General features: G+C 33.3%; 1 pseudogene; it reads right to left on the bottom strand.

Moving 5' to 3' along the window:
- LOC101640075 overlaps positions 1–1,362 on the bottom strand; it is a 4,511-nt pseudogene extending 3,149 nt beyond the window's left edge.
- Between the last annotated feature and the right edge of the window lie 6,657 nt (positions 1,363–8,019).

The raw sequence follows: 8,019 nt of genomic DNA, 5'->3' as shown, positions 1-8,019 counted from the left end.
ACCTCATGTATGTCAGAATAGGACTGTACTTCATAGGATTTTCAACATGTGATTTTTCAAAAATCCATCAGATTTTCTTCTGTGGCACCTCTGGGTGAACTTGAACTTTTAATCTTTTCATTAAAGGTGGAGTATATTAACCATTTGCACTAAGCAGGGATTCTTAGAAGCAATAATTACCATGTTAATTCTAACAAAATGTCTCTTTATGAGCATTTACATCATACATTAACCTCCACACCTGTTTTTGCCTCTCTCACACCATTGTTCTCCTGTATTCTGTGACCCTTACTTATTCTTTAAAATCACTTTATTCTTACTTCCAAGATAATACACTTCCTTCAAACTTGCCTACTTTTTTGAGGATGAAAGTTATCCAAATTATTAGCTAGGACTGGAATTCAATCTTCCTAATGAATAAAATTTGTCAATGGTTGTTTCATTTTCAAAAGGTAAAAGCAATGATAAAACAAGAATGCAAAATATTGAAAGAATATCACACACTTGAACCCATTTTCTATAGAAAATAGACCTTTTAAATCTTTTAGTCTTTTTAACATATGCAAGTATTTCTTGAAATTTGTGATTCATACATCAGAAAACAGGAGAAATCCTCACAATCCTACCAAGTATGTTAAGATGAAGTTTAAATGGTTTACATGTTTTCCCTCTCTATGTACCACTGCATTTACTGAAATCACATCTAATAAACAGTAGTTTTAATAAATATTTTTTCTCTGTATTTTAAAAGATACAGTTCCCCTACTTTGAAAAATAAATAGAAGACGTTGCATATGTGGTTCATAAGTTCCCATGGAGAACTGAGACTTGGGAACCCACCTGTGATAGCTAAGGTTTACTGTGCCAACCTGGCCAATAAACACACGTGGGATTCATTGAAGGGTGGAGAAATAAATGGCTTGGTGAACCTCGTCTTTCTTGTTCTCTGGTCTCTTGTTTTCTGATGGTCAGACCAGTGTGGGGCTGCCTTAGCCAGTTCCCTGCTTCAGCTGGCAAGGCTCACTTCCTGCAAGACCTCTCTGAGGAGAAACCGCATGGATCTACCCCGATGCAGCCCTGCGTGCTGGAGCGGTCGTGTGGAGACACCTGCCAGCACTGAGATGCTTACACATTCATTGACTGGAGTTTCCTCCTGCAGTCAGCATCATTGCGTGTGCTTTGCTAGTTTAAGGAGGACTTTATAGATCAGTGTCAGACTTATGGACTATTGTCTAACTTACGGACTTGGACTAGACTGAGTTGGGATGCTTTCGTAATGTATGCTCACATTTTATATAGAACTCTCTCTTATATACTGAGTTTTTGTGGATTTATTTCTCTAGTCTACCCACACTTACACATTATGGTACCGGAAGCAGGGTACTAGACTAGAGGAACAAATAATAAAGATGGAGAGTGAATATTTGTTTGACCTCTCCCTTGTGGTAGTGTTTTTTCTTTGGCTAGCCAGCGGTCAGTTAAAGACACATTGTTTACTCGGCTGTTTTCTGGAAAGAATATGGGAAGTTAAAATTTTGTTTATTTTGTTTGGTTGTAGTCTTTGGTATTCCTGTTTTAAATGGCGGAAATGAATGTGATTAATGTATATTTTGCGCTCAGGAGTAGAAATCACCATTTCAATTTCTCAGAAACCATGCCGCTTAAAGAAAATGGCTGCCAGAAGGCCAAAATGTCTGACAGAAAGCCTGGATCTGGTTTAATTCTCTCAGAGACCTAATCCCATGTTTTTGTAACAATAGAATAGTGTAGATAAGGATTTAGATAAGCTAAATAAGGATTGACCTTGACTGTTTTAAGAATTTAATTTAGTATATGATTCTATTTTTGTTTATACTGAGTTCTGCTTATTATCGATATGATGATATTTAGAAATGTTTATTGGGAAGTATGAAAATAGAAAACTTGCTTTCAGCCATTAAAATTTGATCTTTAGATGGGTTTAGGCCATGCCTGCAAACAAAGCTTTGAAAAGAGATGCCCCACCTAGTGCTGCTCTAGTCTACCCAGACTAACTCACCATCTCAGCGATAAATAAGAAGAGGTAAACTTTATTTCATTTTTAAATCATGTGTATTAACCATACAAAGGATGAAAAAAATCCAAATCAAATTCAGTGCCATAGGGTAGATGACAACTCATAGTAACCTTGTAGGACCAGGTAGAATTGTCCTTGGAATTTCTGAGACTGCAACTCATCTTTTTTTCTCAGAGCTGCTGGTGATTTTGAAAATTGACCTTGCAGTCAGCAATCCAATGCATAACTGTGCCTCGACAAGATGGTGTTTTTCAAAGAAATATCTCTTATTCTGATTATTACCTTACTAACACCATTAAGAAATGGAGAAAAATACACACATAACCTCACAGAAATATAGAATTCTGAGACTTTCCTTAAAAAAAAGAGTAAATCATAAGGTAAAAAGCTGACTTCAGTAGACTTGATACAGATTTCTCAAAAAAAGAATAGGCTGTTTTTAGAATATTTTTGTGTTATTTTTAGAAGTGATTGTTCACTAACCTGCAGTGAAAAAATCAATTTGAAATTTAATTTTGTGAAATATGATATAGGATTTTTTAGATGTGTTTATGTTTCCAAACACTAATATTTCCAAAATACTTTATTCATCCAGGTATTATTGCAATAAAATTGTTTTGCAAATTTTTACCTGTTAAGACTAGTGTTTCATCTTAATGCCAGTGATTTAGTGGTATTATTTTTATGCTAAAATTAATTGATTATGGTTTTGTGTGATGACTCTGAGAGCAATTATGAATTATTATGAAACATAATACATTAAATGCCTATATTAAAACATGGGTTTATAGGTTTAAGATAATATTTATTGTTATCTACTTATATGAAATAAATCAATTTTAAAATAAATAACTTTACCATGATTTATATTTAAGCATTTCTTCTTAAATGTGTTACTAAATCTTAAATCTCTTAAATTTAATACTTAAAATATTAACTAAAATTATTTTCAGTGAGCATTATTTTCACAATATAATATGTTACATATTATAGTGTGCTACCTAAATTATTTTCATTCTTTAAATTTTGAAAATATTTGTGAACTTATTTAAAATACACGAATATCCTCAAGCTTTCCGGAATTTATATAGAAAATAAAATAAAGAGTAATGAAAATTGTGCTTCAGATATGAAAAATAAAAATGAAATTAAGCAAATTTTATATTAGTTACAAATAAAGCAATGAAACTTTTAAAGAATTTAATAATCTTCGGCCACAATTATTATGCTATGTATCCTAATATTGAGAAAAAAGTGTAGAATCATATGTAGGCAAATATATTTAAATATATGAAAATATATTCTTTTCATTACAAATACTTTATAGTGCAACCAAGGTTTATTCAAATGGAAAAACCAAAAAGACAAATAAAATAAAAATCAAGCATGTCTCTCCCTGATAGCAGAACAAAGAAAAGCAGCGAGGGTCTCTGAAACCAGGGCTTTTATCATATCTCTTCTCCTTCTAGGTGATTCTTCAAACAAAAGTACCAAATTACAGACACAATTTTCTTGCACCTGTCTGCCAACTCATCATGGTGTTATTAAAAGGGAAAAGGTTTGCACAACATGGGGAGAGCAGGAGCATCATCTTGGTATTATTATAAAATAGTTAATTGTTTCTGACAGTTATTTTTACTTAAAGTAATTTATCATGAAAATCTGGATTATTTTAGGAATCCATGGAATTTTTTCCTTCATTATTATTAATTAGAAAGAATATTTAGATTTATGTAAAACACCACTTCAAAGACATGTGTCATATGAAACAATGAGTGCTCTTAATCAGTAAATCATAAGTAAAATTAGGTAATCTGGCTCTGTGAAACCCAGAGTTCTGCCTTTGATTTTCCTCCAAAGTTTATTTCTGTATGTAAATCAGTTTCTGACCTCTGTAATTTTCCTTTTTTTTCCCCCTGGAGAACTTTTAAAAAAAACTTTTCTTGTAGGAAGTTCTGTTGGCAATGATTTCCCTTGATTTTTGTTGGTATAAGAAACTCTTTATCTTTCTTTTATTTTAAAAGATAATTCGTGGAGCAGAGTCTATGTTCTAGTGACAAGAATGGCAGGATTTTGTCTCACATACTTTGAACCTGTTGTCAGGAGTGACCAATCCCTAAAAAAGAGACACCATTCTTGGTAAAGTAGCTGGGCAGTGAAAAAGAAGACCTTCGACAAAATGGATTGACCAAGTGACATCATCAATGGGTTCAACTATAAGGACAATGATGAGAAGGGCACAGGACTGTGGTAGCAGGATCGCTGTGAGTGGGAATTGACTTGAGGCACCTAACCACAACTAACAGTATGAGTATTATATTTGAAATGTTGCCTTTTTTTTTTTAACGTTCTGGCTGTTTTTTGAGTTTCCTTGATCTCAAATTTGGTATCTAACGTAAATTTGGTAAAGTTCTGAGCCATTATCACTAAAAATGTATTTACTTCTGCGGTTTCTCCTTCTTCTCCTTATGGCATTACAGACATATCTATTTTATACCTTTTGATGCCCCACAGTCTTAGATCCTGTTTTTCCACTCTTTGCCTGTTATCCTGGTCAGTTCCTACTGACCTGCTTTCAGGTTCACTGCTTTTTTTCTTTATCTGTGTCCATTCTATTGTCTACTCCACAAAATACATTCTATATTTATTTTATAATTCTGATACTTCTTTTTGATACATTCTCATTTGCTTTTCCATGCTACCTCTTTTTTACTAGTGTCATTAACACTTATTTTTATTTCATGTTCCTGTCTGTTATGCTTGATAGATGTTAGATTGTTTCTTAAAATTGCTTTGTTTCTTCATATAGCGTTTTTTATTGGATTTTGACATGCATTGTAATTCTTTTTTGAAAGCCAGATAAGTTGTATCATGTAATAAAAATGCAGAAAATTGGTGCATAATGTAAAGCTTTATGCACTGGTAGGATTCAAATAACAACTGGTTTGCTGCCCTAACAATCATTTAAGTCTAAAAAAATTATATACTAAAATGTAGTGTATTATTTCATATAGTTAATACTTAAATATGAACCATTTAAAAGGTTCACAAAACTAGATTATGTGAAAAGAAAGTTTTAAACTTTTAATGGGAAAAAATTAAATAATACCTGGCAAAATACAATAAAACTGTTATCTGAAATTTTCCCATATTGCTTCTTGATTGATGTTCTCCTTTGCCATAGTCTTCGCTTTTATAAGCAACATTGGCTGTGTGATTTATCCTTAACCATCTTTTCACTGCTAGAGTAGGATCCCATTCGCTTAGATGTAAATTAGACCATAGTAATTGTGTTTGATATATTAGAAACAGGAGACTTCTCTTCTCTGAACATATTATGTTCCTCTTTGAAAAACCCTTTTTTGCTGCTGCTGAACTTACAGTAATTGCTCCGATAACATTTTTAGCTCTTTGAATACTTCAGGAATTGCATAATTCACTCAAAATATCTCTCAGGGAATTTGGGGTGCAACACAAAGCTGAAACAAATGAGAGCTTGTCACCTGGTGGTTGTTTGTTACTTTTTCTCTTTACACTATTTGTTTCCCGAAGTAACAAATGCAAGGTAATAAAAATGTAATATTTCACCAAAAGTATAATGGGTTTTATGCAATGAATAAATAAATATTACAAGAATACTGTGCCTAATTTTTTATACCTATGAACAGAATGAACATTACTACAGGAGCTTAGAACATGCTGTTCTGCAGATGAATATTAAAAAAGAGTCAGGAATGTAAATTTGTAACTTTCACCTTGAGTGGCTACCCAGCCACCCACCTTAGTGAGAATTCTGATTACACATGTCATTTTAACAACCAACAATTATGGATTCTGCCCAACTGGTGGGAACTGAATGAATCCCACCGCTGGCTTTATGTCAACATAGTAAGTGAAAGATCACTGTCTGAAATGATCAAAATCTCTCAGACCAGATGGATTTCAACCACCGGCCTAGATATTAAAAGTCCAACACTTACTTGCCTGATAGATCGTACAAGGCTCTTTAGTTGGGCTCAATAGAAGAATGAATCTATGGGTTATTAGGATCAAAAAAGTTATTCTGATCTGAAAAATAGGGATAAAATAAAATGAATGGGGTTTAGAAATGCCGGAGACAACAGAATATTTGCTGTTGGAATCTGAGTTTGACAAGATGAGAGAATAGGCAAGAAGCTCAAAAGAGTTAAATGGAAACATTACTAAGAATAGGGACAAATATAATTGACTATATCTCACTAGTTTATTAAATCATATTTGATCTTTTTAGGCAAAAAAATTAACACTATCAACCTTAGTTTTTAAAAGCATTGTAATAAAATACCTAAATTTGATTGATTCTTAAAATAAAAATATGTTGCTTCACACTTCTGAACCCCGAGAGTCCATCATTAGGTGTCTGCTGTGCTAAAATCTTCTGAGGACTCTGAGGGAGAATCTCTTCAATGCCTCAATCTTAATTTTTGATGACTGTCAACGATCTTTCGTGTTACTTGCCTTGTGGATCACTGTAATTTGTCTCCATCTTCACTGTCCATCTTGTGGCTGTATTATTTTGTGTCTCTTTTTCTCTCTTTAAAGGACATCACTTCAATTACATTTAGATCCAGCTTACTCTAATATGTCTTTATGGTAACTTAATGGATAATCTCTTCAGAGACCTTATTTTCAAATATTCAGGTACCAACCACCAAGGTACCAGAGGTTAGACTTTAAAAATATATATATATATGTGTTGAAGGACACAATCTAATCCATAGCACATTCTACTGTGGCTCTTATGTACTAATATGTATAGGATATTCTTGAATATGTTCACCATCTTTTTGGACATATTTTTGGTCACCGGGGTTGCTGAGAGGACTGGGGTAATGGGGACATGTGTGGCTATATAAGGACAGTTTGAAAAACCTTTGTGATGTAATGTTCTGTATCTTGATGTCACCCCCAATCCCCTAGATGTGGTTCTGTAATAAATTCTTATGATATTACCACGGGTAAACAGGCTTTCTCAGACTTACTTTTCTTATAGCTGCATAAAAGTCTAAAATTATTCAAACCTATAGTATTTTTTCTTTTAAACAAATCAAAGTGTGTTAAAAATTTAAGGCACATTTAGATAACAGAAATATCCATTAAATTATAATAACATGAATATCCCACTATTTGTCTGTGAGCTACTTCTGGGGTGACTTGTGTGTTGCTTTGATACTGAAAACTGTGTCACTGATATTTCTGATACTAGCAAGGTCACCCAGAGTGTACAGGTTCCAATAGAACTTTCAGACTAACTACAGACTACAGAGAAAGAATAGGTTGACCAGTTCAAAGGAATTAACCATGGGAACGCTTATGGATATCATTGTCAGAGAATGATAACTTCAAGAAAATCAATAGAACATGATCAGGAAGAGTGCCAGAGGATGACCACTTAGGTCAGAAGGCACTCAGAAATAGGACCGAGGAAAGGCTGCCATGTCACAATAGAGTTGACCATGAGAATATGGGTGCAAAGCCTTTTTGAACTTAATTTGCTAATAGGGCATGACTCCAAACGAGAAGAAACAGCTGCTAACATCTCTTAATAGTTGGAATTTTGAATGTATGAAATATGAAATTAGGAAAATTAGAAGCTGTTAAAAATTAATGGAACACATAATGATCAATATCCCTGGCATTAATGAGTTGAAATGAACTGGGAATGGTCACTTTGAATCAGACAGGCATATGGCTTACAATACTTGAAATGACACTCAGGAGCAATAGCATGACATTCATTGTCTGAAAAGACATTTCAAGATCAATCTTGAAGTATAATGCTGTCTGTGAGGGAACAATGCCTATATACAACAAAGAAACACAGTCAATACAAACATTACTCAAATTTATGCACCAACTAATAAAGCTAGTGATGAAGAAATTGAAGAATTTTACCAACTTCTTCATTCTGAAAGTGAACAAAC

The sequence above is a fragment of the Echinops telfairi genome, unplaced genomic scaffold, assembly GCF_000313985.2.
Source record: "Echinops telfairi isolate 266 unplaced genomic scaffold, ASM31398v2 ScPeMD7_7401;HRSCAF=8416, whole genome shotgun sequence".
NCBI classification, from domain to species: Eukaryota; Metazoa; Chordata; class Mammalia; order Afrosoricida; family Tenrecidae; genus Echinops; species Echinops telfairi.
This window is presented reverse-complemented; position numbering and strand designations above follow the sequence as displayed.